Source organism: Myotis daubentonii, chromosome 12 (assembly GCF_963259705.1).
Source record: "Myotis daubentonii chromosome 12, mMyoDau2.1, whole genome shotgun sequence".
NCBI classification, from domain to species: domain Eukaryota; kingdom Metazoa; phylum Chordata; class Mammalia; order Chiroptera; family Vespertilionidae; genus Myotis; species Myotis daubentonii.
In genome coordinates this window covers 18,509,218-18,524,434 of record NC_081851.1, presented here as the reverse complement: position 1 = coordinate 18,524,434, position 15,217 = coordinate 18,509,218, and the positions used below count along the sequence as shown (strand labels likewise).

The window sequence follows — 15,217 nt, the reverse complement described above, 5'->3', positions numbered from 1 at the left end:
CGTGCATGCTTTCAGAGAAGAAAACATTTCAGAGAAATCACAACAGCTGAAAAGGAGTAACTTCTAAATGGGTTAATGCTATATGAAAATCTACATCCACACTCACATATAAATCCTATAAACACTTGCACAAGGAAATCCTGAGAGTGGCCAAAAAATTCACCCCAACCTGCACCACACTCCACCCTAAGGGCAAGTCTGGAGCAGAGGGCAAATCCCACACTCCCTTCTGCAGCAGAGAGAACCAGATCATAGCCTTGGGCACCCGACAGCCGTCGGCCGAATGGCACTGAAGACACTGAAGTGGGCCCAGGTTGGGGACCTTCCTGCCCCTCTCAGCGCAGAGGTGGCGACTCCGGGAGAGGCGGGGCCTGAGCCTGTGGCCAGGGACTCAGCGCAGGCGCTTCCCGCATTACTGTATTTGAAGACGCTCGCACAGTCGGTCGGGCCTGTGTTTGTGCCCGGCCCCTGAGTCTGACACGTGTGCAGACAGCACAGCCAGGACGCAGAGCGGTTCCATCCCCCAACACCCCCGGCTGCTCCTTTATAGACACGCCGCCCGCCCCCGACTTCCTGGCAACCACGACCTGTTCCCCGTCACCAGTCCTTTCTTTTTGAGAAAATCACAGAAATGGAAGGGTACAGCATGTAACACTGTGAGCCTGCCTCCTTTCCCTCAGCGGGAGGCTTCCGAGAGTCATCAGATCTGCTGTCTGCAGCCTTTACCTTCTGGATCTAACGCGGCCCTGGCGGCCCTGCACGTGCACCTGCTCTCTGCTCCTCTCACCACCTGCATCTCCCCTCCCCGCCCCCTGCTCACAGACCAGGGAAATCGTCTCCCATGGGCGCCTGAGAGCGGCCAACCAGGCTCCTGCTGTGCGGCACGCGGGAATCAGCGGCTGGTAGGAGACAGTCAGTCAAACACAAGGCCCTCGGGTTCTCTTATGCACTTTGGGCCACTTTTAACTCCTAAAGCAGGGATGCTCCATGACGCAGTGAAGAAAGAAAAATCACCCTTGGATATGGAGCCCACGGGCGGCTTCCTCAGGCAGCTGTTTCCCATCGAAATCACGGTGCTCCCCCAGCTTTCCCCATCGATGGGGGTCAGGGAGCCCCACCGTCTGCCCGCAGCTGCGGAAGCTGTGCGGCTTACAGTTTGTCACCTATGATCCCCAAAAGGTGCATTCACAAATAACTCATCAAGAGTTGATGGTGTCAGGGCTTAGCTACTGTAAACATCGAGATACAAAGACTATGGGGTCAGCTGATGGAAACTCTCCACGGGTCACTTGGCTGGAATGTGGAGCTTTGTTAGTCAACAATCAATACTCATTTAAAGGGCCACGTGCACATCGATGCGGTCGGTGACGTGTGGGTCTTGATCTCAGCACCGAGTCCTCACTTCCCTAGGTAGTGGGGAGAGAAGAGGTAGCCAGGACAAGAGCCTCAGGCCATGGCGTCACATATTTAGTGCCTGTGAGGGGCTCAGATGGTAAATGTCAGGAAGACTAAAAGGGAGGCCAGGATGCCAACCAGCACACCGACAGCCCTCTTCCCCGGCCAGGGAGAGCCCGCTCTGGGCTCAGGGCGGCCCCTGGCTTGGACGGGCTTGCTGGAGCCGAGTGGACCTCCTGGGTCTGGGCCTCCTTTGCCCAGACCTGCAGCACCTGCCATGGCTCCCACAGTCCTGAGCTTGGCAGGAAACGGCGGCCTGTGTCCCATCACCAGGGACCGGGAAGGGGATGCGACGGAAACGCCACCAGTGCACGCACAGAGCGCGAGGGCAGGCTGTCCTGCTGGGTGGCTGATGCGCTTGCACACAGGACAGTGAGCACTGTTTGCCTGAAGGAGCAGAAGGCCGCACTAATTTCTGCCAGAAAGGATGTTTGTTTGTTTCCCTAAAGCAGGAAGACAGAGGCTGAGATCCAGAGGCGTCACAACCCAGACCTGTGGTGACGGGAGAGCCCTGTGTCAGTCCCCGGCTGCCGGGCCCCCACGAAGCCAGGACACCAGAAACACACCTGCCGTCTCGTCCGCCAAAGAGGGACACGATCGAGGTGACACGTCCTCCAGGCCAAGGGATGGCAGCCAACGTGAATTCACGTACCATCGTCTGAGCCAGTCCATTCAGCGCAGCTCCCAAATCCCAGCAAAATCCCACAGCCTCTCTCCTCACACAGGCTGTCCAGGAAGTGGCCCAGGGCCCGGCACGATGCTGGCCAGCGGCAGCCCCAAGGGGTCGACAAGGTCTCGACCTCAAGGCATTAATCCTTTCTTTCAAAGTTAACATCCGAGTAAGCTTCTAATGGGACAAAAATACACAAAAGTTCTCCTACAACCTGTAGTTTCGTGGGAGAGACAGTAAGTGGAACAAGTCTACAGGAGAAAGAAAAATGTCCTCAAGGCAGAGCTTGAGCAGGCGCCCAGTGGGCAGGCCAGGGAAGAGATCTCGCTGGGCATGGAGCACCTGGGGGACATTTTGAAGAAGCTGGGACCACAGACAAGCTCCGGGGGACACGTGCGGTATGTCCAGGTGAAGAGATGGGGACTGGGGTGGCACTGGGCAGGGGAGGGGGCACTGAACAGTGCAGTGGTAGCAAGAGGGCAAGATGTGGTCAGCAGGCGGACTGGCCCAATCAGGCCAGAGGAAAACATGTGGCCGAGGAGGAAACAGAGGAAAGAGGCTGAAGAGCTGGTGCGGGCTTGACGATGGAGGGCGTAGGTGAGACTCGGGGGGTGTGGGGGGATCTTGGCACAACAGGAACCCAAGGATGGACTGGAGGTTCAGGGCGGGGTTGCCTTGGTCTCCTCGCAGCCAGAGTCAGGCCACAGACCTGCTCAGCGGCAACCCCCCCAGCGCCCGCCTCCCCCTGACTTTCAAGGGGGTCTGGGAGTAGAGTGGGATGCAGGGTCCGACTGTGTGGGGCAGGGGCAGGGGGTGGGAAAGGTTCCATAAAGGACAGAGGAGGGCAACCTCCCAAGAGAACCACGCACTTGTCCCACTGATGTCAGCAGAGAAGTGATGTGAGGGCCGGAGCCCGGCCAGGGAGAGGCCACTACTCCTTCCAAAGCCGTGCTGGGCAGAGCAAGCCAGCACAGGAGACGCTCAGGGCTGGCGACTTTGCGTCCGGTGGTGGCTGCCGGGCACGTCGTCTATGATGGTGGCAGTCGGACGGAGGGGGACAAATTAGGTCCCATGGAAAGAAGCACCACACCCCTCTCCTCACTCAAGGCTTCCGGCTTTCAAAGCTGCTTGAGCTGTAGGGTCAAGGGCCCTGGTTACTGCCTGGGCCTGGTCAGCCCTGGAGCTGGAGGGAAAGGTCTGTAGGACCAAGGGTCCTGCCCTGGGGAGGGGTCTCCTCATCAGGCACACGCAGCTGAGAAGGCCAGAACTAGGACCCACCACGCCCGCCTCCCAGAACTCTGGGACCCCGAGTGCCCCCTGAACTTGGGGTCAGTATTCTTGGCCCAACAGTCACCTCTTCATCCAGAGGACGCAGCCTGGACTATAGGTCATCTCTCCAAGACAATTCCCTACTCTGAAACCCATTGTTTCCCCTACTTTTAAAAATGTCACCGAGAAAAAATAAAGGAGCCGAAGTCTGAGAGGCTGTCCCACAGGGCGCTAAACACTCCCGCCTGCGGGAAGAGGCCGCGTCTCAGCAGGCACGTGCACCAGAGAGGTCTGGCCTACTGCCGACATGTGAATCAAGGAGTAGAGGTTTCTCTCGAAACCAGTGGTTCTCACCCTTGGCTGCACATTAATTAGAATCACCTGGGAATCTTTTTAAAATCCTGATTTCTGGGCCCCATCCTCTGGAAATTCTGTTTCTTTGTGATGGGGTGGGGCCACAACATGAGTCACAAAGAAACAGAATTTCCGGAGGATGAGGCCCAGAAATCAGGATTTTAAAAAGATTCCCAGGTGATTCTCATGTGCAGCCAAGGTTGAGAACCACTGGTCCAAAGCAACAAATACCAACGATGAAAAGCATTTGTGTCCTGATAACCCAAACTCTGAGAATGAGATCTGCATCCCTACGCGGCCTCACCCTATCCCCTTCTGCAAGCTGATCTCAGCAGTAATTTTATTTCTGATGGTGAAAATGCACTTTCCAGCATTATCCCTACACACACACCACACACACACACACCACACACACACACGCCACACACACACACACAGAGATGCACACACACGCACACACCACACACACACAACATGCACACACCACACACACACACACAGAGATGCACACACACGCACACACCACACACACACAACATGCACACACCACACACACACCACACACACATACACACACACCACACATACACACACATACACACACCACACACACACACCACACACATATACACACACACCACACACACACACCACACACACATGTACGCACGCACGCACACACACCACACACACAACATGCACGCACTACACACACGCACGCACGCACCACACACACGCACACACACACCACACGCACACACCACAGACACCACACACACAGACACTCACACACACCATACACACTCACACACACCACACACACATGCACACACACACACGCACATACCACACACACAACATGCACGCACCACACACACGCACGCACCACACACATGCACACACACCACACACACACACACACACACACCACACACAGACACTCACACACACACAGGAGTGTGGTCTGTAATAAGCAAGTTGTTGCCTCAAAGTCCTGCTTTCTTGGCCCCCGGTCCAGGTGCCGCTCCCTGGTCTGATCTCAGGTGCCCGCAAGGACACCTGCACAACGGGGGCAGCCTCGTGTGGAGAGCCCGAGCCCCACCGCAGCTGTCAGCGTCCTGGTCCTCTGAGCTCCCCTCAGGCGGGTGGAGCAAGAGCCTCTCGCCAGGAAGGAGGTAAAATGATCCCCAGAGAAAGGGAGTGAGCGCTGTAACGGGTGAGGGCCACAGAGAAAGCAGACGCTGAACGCAAAGGAATGTGAGGCGAGGGGCGGCGTCCTGCACACACTTCGCAGAGTGACTTCAATCCCCAGCCTGCCTTAGGGCCCCTCGTCCATCCTCTCCTAGACAGCTCGCCTGGACGCCTCCCCCTGCGTCAGGACGGCCTTACCAGCACAATGCAGTGCTCTCCGTCCCGGCACCCCGCAGTCATTGTTCAAGGCACAAGGCTTCTCGGTTGGAGTCCCCCCCGCCCCCCAAGAGGACCTGACCTGGGCCCTGGTCGCAGACGTGCCACCTCATGTGGGAATGACCTTGGGAAACTCACAGGATCGTCTTGCCTGTTTTCCTCAACTGAGAAGATGGAGGCGGTGTGTTCTTGTCTACGTTGATGATCCAATGAGATATGGCACATGCTCGCCGAGCTTTTAATGGCAATGAACCTATGAGTGTTTGACACGAATGTAATCAGAGAAGAAAAGTACCCATTGATCTACATACAGCTCAGGGTGGCACATGTGACAAGAACCGGGCCACACCCACAGGCCCCTCCATGGTCCCTAGGCCAGAGCCCCTCAGGGCCAGGTCTGTGGGGCCCTCGCTCCACCAGGACTAGCAGAGCCCATCCTGGGCCTCCCTATCCAGGGAAAACATGGCCCTGACTGATGCCAGGCTGGCCCCAGCCTCCCTTCCCACAGACCTTCCTTCCAAACAGATCCCGAAAATCTGGAAAATCCTTTAGCTCCACCTGCATGCCCCGGCACATGTGCACAAGACCGAGATATTAGAACATTTAACCTCGTGAAGACAGAACCGGAGTGGCCACGCAGACTCTCCGTGACGAGGCCTGTTCCCAGCACGGGTGCAGTGGAGAGAAACGCGGGACTGAAACCCAGCACTTAGGACCCGGCTTGCCCGCAGAGCTGTAGGCAGGTAACCGAATCTCCGCCTCACCATCCTACCTGCCATGTCCCTGGGCCCTGTGCGACCCCGCGGCCGTGCCCAGGAAAGCACTGGGCAAGTGATGGAGTGCCACACAAACTACAGGAGCGCGACAGCTGTGCCCTGTCCTGCTTCAAGACTTGTCAAAACATCACAACTTTTCACTGAAATTTTTCTTTCACGGTAAAATTACATAGATTTTCAAAAAAGTTGAAAGCAAACCCAAGAGGCTACCTCACCAAGTACTTCCATTTCGGTGTGTTTACCCCCGCGCCTGTGCCCAGCGCCACTACAATCTGTTCAATCTCCTGAAACAAAGGATGACGGACTGCCGCCCAGTCCCAGGCACTGTGCGAGGCGCTGCAGATTCTGCCCTCACAGCTGCAGCAGACAACATCTTTGTTCTCATGTTCTAACGGGGAAGAGAGCCAATAACAGAGAGCCCACACGCCAGGTGGTGGTGAGGGCTTTAAACCAGAGTGAGGTGAGGGAGGCGCTACTTTATATAACATGATCAGGGAAGACCTTCTGTGAAGTGACAGCTGAGCATACACCTGAATGAGTGAGGGAGTGAGCAGTGGGGTGTGTGTGGGAAGAGTGTGCGGGAACAGGAGAGAGCAAATGCCAAGGCCGTGAACACAGCAGAGGGAGCCAGGGGAGATCAGGGAGAGATCAGAGACATGTTGGGTGCTATGGGGATGGGAGTGCACATGGGCAAGGCTAAATTTTATTGAGTGAAGTAAAATGCCATTAGGGTTCCAAGCAGAAGGCTGGCACAATCTGACATCTATCTACTAGTGTCTGTCTGTCTATCTATCTATCTATCTATCTACCTACCTACCTATCTTTATCTCTATACTAGAGGCCCAGTGCACAAAATTCGTGCGGGGGGGGGGGTGTCCCTCAGCCCAGCCTGCACCCTCTCCAATCTGGGACCCCTCAGGGGATGTCCCACTGCCACTTTAGGCCCAATCCCGTGGGCCTAAAAAGGCAGTCAGACATCCCTCTCACAATCCAGGACTGCTGGCTCCTAACCACTTGCCTGCCTGCCAGTCTGATCACCCACTAACCACTCCCCTGCCAGTCTGATCACCCCCAACTGCCCTCCCCTGCTGGCCTGATCACCCACAACTGCCCTCCCCTGCTGGCCTGATCGCCCACAACTGCCCTCCCCTGCCACGATCCACCTCCTCCACCGGGCCCCGCCTCTGCTGTGTGCAGGGCCATCTTGTGATGACATTAGGGCATAATGCGTGAGGGCGTGACAACCACCTAGGCTATTATTAGTATAGATATTTTTAAGTAATCATTTTTATTGTTGAAATTATTACAGATGTACTTCCTCTCTCCCCCATTGACCACCCCCCCCCCCACTTCCACGCACCCCCCCACCAGGCCTTCACTACACTGTTGTCTGTGCCCATGGGTTATGCATATATGCACATAAGTTCTTTGGTTAATCTCTTCCCAGCCCCCTCCCCCTTCGCTCTGAGATTTTTGACAGTTTAATTTCATTTTCCAATTACTCTAGCTAGCATATAGAAATATGATTACTTTTTGCATATTGACCTTGCTAACTGCACTTATTAGTCCTAGTTGCATTTATTTCAAACTTATGTCTTCTGTAAGTAAAGATAATTTCACTTCCTCCTTTCCAGCCTTTATGTGTTTTGTTTCTTTTTTGTTGTTGTTGCCTTACTGCACTGACTGGGACTTCCAGTACTGTGCGCTACAGTCAGAGCAGACCTCCTGGCCGCATTCCTGATGAAGAGAGAGAGCATCTACGGCTTCACACTTTAGAATGATTTTAGCTCTGTACTTCTGGGAGATGTCCTTTAACAGACTGTGCAAATTTCCTTTTATTCTGAGTTTGTTGAGAGTTTTTAATCATAAATAAGCTGTGAGTTTTGTCAAATGATTTTTTTCTGCATCTACTCAACAGATCATACAGTTTTTCCTTTTATTCGGTTAATGTGGAGCATTACATTCATTGAGTTTCACATGCTAAGCCAACCTTGCATTTCTGGGATTAGACCCCAATTGGTCATGAGGTACTTTTATATATTGCTATATTCCATATACCTGTATTACTTCTTTCTTTAACCCCTATGTTCAGGAGGAATACTGGTTAGCAACCTCTTTTCCTTTTTTCACATCAGGGTTATCCTGGCTTCATAAAATCATTTGGGGAGTGTTTCCGTTTTCCTCCTCCTCATTTATGAAACAGTTTGGTAAGATTAGTACCATCTTTTCCTTAAATTTGTTCCTAAAATTCACTAGTGGAGCTATTTGGTCCTGGAGTGTTCTTTGTGGGAATATTTCAGATTACAAAATTTATTATTAAAAAAATCAAATTTAAGTCTATTTAGATTTGCATCCATTTCGATAATTTCTCTTTCAATGAATTTATTCATTTCATTTAATTTATTAAACTTTTTAACATATATTTTGTTCCCTCATATGTCATAGACCTTCTTTCCTCCAGCTGCTTTACTATTTTATGTTTGTCTTTTGTTTTCAGCAGTTTGGTTCTGGTGTGCGTACTGGGCTTTTCCTCGGGCTCACCATGCTTGGGGCTCAGACACTTGTCTATAAAATGTATAGTAATATGCCCTCTTTTATTCCTGATACTGGCAATTTGGTTTTCTCTCTTTTTTCTTGATCAATCTTAGGGGTTTATCAATTTTATTCATCTGTTTAAAAATCCATGTTTTGTGTTCACTGATGTTTCTCTGCTGCTCATCTGCCTTCTTTCATTTACCCACCTCTTGTTATTTGTCACACATTTCACGGTTATATATTAGAAACTCCGCAATAAATTGCAATTATTTTGTTGTAAGCTATCAATTATCTTTTCAAGAAATTTTAAAGTGAGAAAATAAATTTTTATATTTACCACATACTTCCTATTTCTGGCATTTTCATTCCTGTATATGGATCTATATGCTATCCAGCATTATTTACCTTCAGGTCGAAGACTTTCATTAATGATGCTCATATTCTAGATCTACAGAAAACAATTTCTCTCAACTTTGGTTAATCTGAAAATGTCTTTATCTCATATTTATTTTTGAAAGATATTTTCTTCAGAACTTTAAAGGTGCTGTCCCGCTGTCTTCTGGAATGCATTGTTTTTTTATAAGAAGTCAGTCATGTCCTTATTGTTGTTCCGCCATATGTAACATACCTTCTTTCCTCTGGCTGCCTTAATATTTTCTTTTTCTTTTGTTTCCAGCAATTACAACTTTGCTTTAAGAATTTAATTCTGGTGTGCCTACGTGTGCTTTTCTCTGGGCTTACCATGCTTGGGGCTCATGGAAATTCTGGAATCTGTAGACAGATATTTTTTAAAAATCAAATTTAGGGCCATTTCCCTCAAATATTTTTCTGCCCCAATCTCTCTTCTTCTAGGACTTCAATCACACATATTTCAGACGAATGATTATCCCTCACACGTTCCCTTTTTCCACCCTGTGCCTCAGTTTGAATGGTTTGTGTTGATGCTGTTGAGTTCACTGACTCTTCTTCCACAATGCGCAAGCTGTTGTGCGATCCAGCCGCTTTCATTTCAGGTAACTGGACTTTGCAATTCTGGGATTTTCATTTGGTTTATTGAAGTTCCATTCCTCTATTGAAATTCCTTATGTTTCCGATGTTTGTGTGGGTTTGTATCTATTGACCTTTCTCTTTGTTATTGGTCATACTGTCCTGCATGTCTGGTGACTTCTCATTGTGTGCTGGATATGCACATACATAATACTTTGTTTAAACAGTGCTGAGTTTTATCCTGGCAGCCTGTTAGTGGACTGGCATATCCTCTTTATCCCCACAGGCTTGTTTTTAGGTTTTGTTATTGTGTATTTAGCAGGGTCCTTACTCTGAACTAGGGTAACCCAGCTCCTAAGGTGTGGCTTTCTTGTGGTCTCAGGTAAGTGTTCAAGGTGTTCAGCAAGGTCTCTTCACTCTTCACTCTGGCAGGTTAAAACTACATAAATCTCCCAGTGCTGCGTGACCTCCAGAATTTCTGTCCAGCTCACTAGCGCACCCCCCTCCCCCCCAATCCCCAGTTGTTGTTTTCCGCCAAGCCTCAAAGAGTCTTATTCTGTGTGAACACAGCTTAGTACCAGTATTTAGGCAAGATTCTAGGGGAACACTTTGAAGATTTCTGAAGTCCCTCCTCTGCTCATGACGCTTCTCTTCAGTACCCTGACCCCCAAATTCCAGCTGCCTCGGCAGCCCCCCCCCCAAATTCTGATCTGTTTCTTTTGCTCAACTCTCTGCTGGCGTTTGCTTCCGGGTACTTTGGTTTTGAAGACACTCCCCAACAGAAAGCCAGGATGAACGTGGGGCTTGCCTGACGCTCTTCAGTTTGGATTCCAGACGTGCCCTGAATTTCATTCCATTCTTGGAAACATGGCTTCATATGTTTTGTCCAATATCATAATTGTTTAGGAAAGGAGAGTAAATCCAATACGTATTATCCCATCATGACTGGGATCCGAAGACTGATTGTATCCTAAAAGGTGACTGGCTGCTGCGTGGAAGAGGTTGCAGAATGAACTATCCACTTTAAGACCACATAAAAAAGGCGGACGATGTTTTTCTTGAAGCAGAAAATGGTAATGCTCTGACCTGTTAAACACTGTGCCAATCGGGCAAGAAAATAGGAGTGAAATGTGTGCCTTCAGAGAAACCCTGGGCATACGAGGCCATTGCTCACCTCTGGCGCCAGGGAGAAACATGCCGTTTTGAAGCTGGAGTCGGAAGACCTCCCCCCATGGTTTTTCTGGCTGAGCCCGCCGACAGCAGTCGGAGGCGCTGGCCACAGCCAGTGGACTGACGGGCACTCCCACCTGGGAAACCAGCCACAGAAGGAAAGGAATCGAAAGGTGTGACCTAGAGAGCGCCGAGGTCGCTCTCAAGTATAGGGTCCCTCCTGGGCAATTCCAAATCCTCAGCTGGGAGGCAAGAATGGATCACACGCAGTCTTTCCTGCAGACGCAGGACCGTAACTTAGTTAATCCTCCAAGAAAAGTTGTTTTCCTAGCAAAGGCCTGCCCCTGGCACTGCAAGGAGGGGTCAGGGTGGAGGGAGAGCCAGCAGTCCTTCCTGACCACCAGCCAGATGACTCCACAGCTTCTCCCACACACGGCCTGCAGCCAGCTTGTCAACCCAACAGCTTGTCAGTGAGCGGAACGATCTTATCAGCCCAAATAAAAACCCAAACTCCCAGCCACTCACCCTATCGCTGGGAATGCCTATCAGGCAGATAAAGACCCGAGGAGCCGTCCCGTCCCTTCCCTTCCCTGGTACAAGCTGCCACTTGCCCTGAACAGCAGGCTGCAGCTCGGGTTTCCACGGTGGCTTCCGGATCCAATGACCTCCTCCTAGACCTAGAGCAATATTCAGCACCCACACAAGGCCACGGTCTGCACCTGAGAAGTAGACTTGGCCTCGCGATTTCCAGGCAGCTTCGACGGGTACAGAAACGCAGTTCATTTACACCTCCCCCGTTTTCGCTCAGCCTGGACTGAGTCCCTGTGTAACTAGCCAGAAGCATCCGAAAGGTTGGGAGGACTTCGCCGAGAGCCACCGCCCGAACACTGTTTTCCCCAACCCCGCGTTTTAAAGCTTAATGCAAATGCTAAGCATAGGGGCTGAGTAAGTAGGTCCTGATTTTAAACCTCACACAGTGAATCAGCATTTCAGAAGCTGCGCTCCTCAGAGACGCCACTAACAATTCAGAAGATTGGCAGTTTCTGAGCATCCCACGGAACCCGTCTTTTCCAGAGCCCTCGGTAGCAGGAGCAAATGCTTTCATTTCCCTTAGGATATTTGCATCAGATTTCCTGCGCTGCTCAAGGGGCACTTATTTATTTGTAAAATTCTTTTCTTTATTTGGTTCCATTTTCTTCTGATTTACATGCAGCAGCTGTGCACTGTCACTGCTGTAACGTTTAAGGAGCAGTGAGTGGGCAGGTATGGAAAAATCCCTATTAAGTGTCTGAGAAAGCAGTCATGACTATTCGATGAAGGATCCATGTAACTTGGACCCAAGCAACCGTCAGCAACCTTCGGCTCATGAAACCTGCAAATGCAAACTGAGCTGTCAGGCTGCAGGGCGCCGGCCCACACCCGCCATGCAAAGTGGAATTTCCTCCCCCGGGCATTCCTGCCGCTGACCTGCCAGGGCCCACTGAAACCCGACGCCCAGGCCTGCCTCTCGGGGAGCAGGGCCTGGCACTGAATGCTCCATCTGGGCACACCCCAATCCTGCTCCTGAACCACCTGTGGTCTCACAGAGCCTCCCCCACACCCCGCCCCCCTCGTCCAGAGCCACGGGGGGGGGGGGGGGGGGCGGGGATGGCAAAGGGCCAACAACTTGGCAGAGAGAGGATGACAACAAAAGGAATGGCTAGCAGGGCTCTGGCAGCTTTTGAAAAGGGGTCATTTAATCCCGAAGGAGGAAACTGCTGCATTTTGGGCAGATTCTCAACCTCCGGCGGAAGAAAACATGAAGCAGTTAGACACCAGCTTCCTCGCTGCGTCCCTCCTCCCCTACGTCACACGTGGGGGAATCTGCCCCCCAACCACCCTCAGGAGGGACACCCACATGCCTTTGAGAACAGTGGACAGCAGCATCTTCTCTGAAAATGGATTCTAACAAGTTCCTTGTTTCCCAAACTGTTGCTCTGAGGAACCTCCCCAGCCCCAAACAAGGTGCAAACAAGCGTGCAACACCCACGCTCCGGATGTGTCCAATCTCTGGATCCACTCCTGCTCCAGGATTCTCCGGTTTGAGGCTCACCGAGGGGTCATTCCGCCCAGCGTCCTGGGTGGGGACCTGGAGGGATGTCCTGATGGACCAAGCCAGGCACCTGCGCAAAGTGCGGGATCGAGAGGCGGGGACCCATGGTTCTGGTCCCAGGCGGGCACCGCCCCTCTGCTCTCGGGGCCCCCGGTACCTGTTCCTTCAAAGGGGCACATTAGCTCTTACCCTGCCCACCTCACAGTTCATGTGGGGCCCAAACAAGACTGTGGGGTACATGCTGTGCCTTTAGAAGAACGGATGGCTGTATCAACGGAAAAGATTCTCCAGACTGTGGGACCCTTTGCACAAATGCCCCTGGGCCCTGACCCCCGGTGCCAGCAAGGGGCGTGGAAAGGGTGTGAGCCCACAGAACTTCCGAGGGTCCTGGTCCTCCGTGTGCAGAGCACTAGGTCAGGCGCTGGAGGGACCAAGCTGACAGAAGTTCTCGAGCTCCCACAGATGAGGGGCCCCCCCTTCTGTGGCAGGTCCAGGTGTGAGATCCCCTGTGACAGACAGGGATGAGGATGGCCAGTTCTAAACGGGGCGTCGATCCAGGGCAAGAAGGGAGGCCCCTGCTGGGAGGGAGCTGCGGGCTACCCTTGGAGCCAGCCCACCATGGCCTCCTGCACCCACAGGCTAGTGAGCACGCCAGGCCAGCACTCTAAGGCAGAAACCACCTGCTGAGCCTCAGAGCTGGGCTGCCTGGGCACCTTCGGGTGCTCTGTTTCCGTCCTCAGTACTTTTTGCCCACGGCGAAGCCCACGGAAACCCCAAGCGCACCACCCTCTGCTGGCGTGCACCCACATGGCAACGGGGAAACCGCAGAGGGGACGCGCCCGTGCCGCACACCACAGCCTTTACAAGTGTCTTATCTGGAACAACGCTGACACGCTCAGGATTAAGTATCTTACTGTCCCACCTCGCTGACGCACGCGGCGACAGGAGGGCCGGCCTCCCCCCCAACGGGAGGCACGAAGCTGCCCTGTTTCCTGGGTGCCGACCACTGGCGTCCGGCAGCGCACCTGCCAGAGGCTGGGAGGGCAGAGAAGGGCAACAGAGGACAAAACATTTTGCAATCTGTTAAGATACCCACGCTAACCTTCCCGCCCTCTGAGCAGAAAGGCGGCTTGCGGAGTGGGAGCTTGCCAGGAGGGGAGGAGGCCTGCTGTCCGGGGCAGGTCAGCTCAGGTCTGTTCGGCTCTGCCCGCTTGGGTGGCAGGTGGCGGCAAGCGCGGCGCTGCCCACACCTGCCTGCCACTTGCTCCTTGGGGGTGACATGGCCATCCCCATCTGCCCCCCACACTTGTCTCAGGCGTGCTGGGGTCACACCAGCTTGGGCTGCACAGGTCTGCCCCTTCGCCCCACTGCTCGTGCACAACTAGGTGTGTGCCAGGCACCCAGCAGCCCGCCCCCCAAGCCCTGAGGCCTGTGACGGCTCCTGAGAGCCCTCCGCTGAGGCTCAGGGCTGCTTGCCGCTGCCTCTGCCTCTCCCCGCCCGCCCCCCACCTGGCACAGCCACCCCTCCGCTGAAGGAAACACAGCTGAGCTAATTCTGGGCTCCCTGCCACCCGCACCAGCCCACGTCGCACATGTCCTGACTCATTTCTGAGGCGCCAGAAGCAGGGCCCAGGGGAAAGCTGCAGGCACCCACCGGCACCCTGCGACGACGCGGCCAGGGCCCGAGGTCCTCAGCCTCAGCGGAGCCTGGGGGCAGATCTGCGGCCTCGCCACCTCAGCCGACGCACGCTGGGAGGACGTGAGCCCACGCTGCAAACTCCATGCGTTTCTCGAGACATCCAGCCACACACTCGGAGCACAATCAGGGAGTTAAAATCTGGAGTTAAAAATGAAATCGGTATCACTCCTTCCCACCGAGACCCATTCTGTCATGTGGAAAATTCTCACCCTACTGCCAAGTTCTCACACACAAGAGGCATTAGATCAGAAAAGAAGGGAGAACATTTGTATCTAAAAGCTCAACTCAACCAGATTCAGTAGCCGTTTACCGAGCACCTATTATCTGTTAGTAGAGGCCCGATGCACGGAATTCGTGCAAGAGAAGGCCTTCCTCCCCCAGCTGCCGGCAGCAGCTTTCCTCTGGCACCGGCACCCGGGCTTCCCTGCAGCCCTGGCTTTGTCCGGAAGGTCATCGGTATAATTAGCATATGACGGTTTTATCAGTCTAGATTCCTCTGCACCCTCCAGAGATCTCTGTGGGGGTGTGGGAGGCACTGCCACCATCTCCTTGTGTGGAGTTAGTTGTGTGAGTGGCGGAGAGGAAGTGACCAGGAGCAGCACTTCTGCCCAGGGGGTGAGGGAGGGAGAGAGTGACCTGGGGCACTGCCGGACGACCACGTGGGCGTGAGGGCATAGGGCTGAGGCCTAGCGTTTGGGATGCTTGCAGAACAGGAAGATCGAGGCTGGAACCTGTGGGCAGTGAGGGGAGGGGCAGGTGTCAGGAGTGGCCAGACACAGAGACACAGGTCAGCCTCGGAGGCC

The 15,217-nt window shown here is 53.2% G+C and overlaps 1 protein-coding gene across 4 annotated transcripts in view; it reads right to left on the bottom strand.

The window, feature by feature from the left end:
• The window catches only part of CRACDL (CRACD like), a 110,697-nt gene that overhangs the window by 76,034 nt on the left and 19,446 nt on the right, over nucleotides 1-15,217 (bottom strand). Inside the window, exon 1 of one of the 4 annotated variants that reach the window (XM_059659001.1) lies at nucleotides 5,294-5,362. The exons of the other annotated variants lie outside the window; for them this stretch is intronic. The gene's annotated coding sequence lies outside the window, so the exon portion shown is untranslated. Of the gene's footprint in view, nucleotides 1-5,293; nucleotides 5,363-15,217 lie in introns of those variants that run through there. 4 annotated transcript variants of the gene reach the window in all.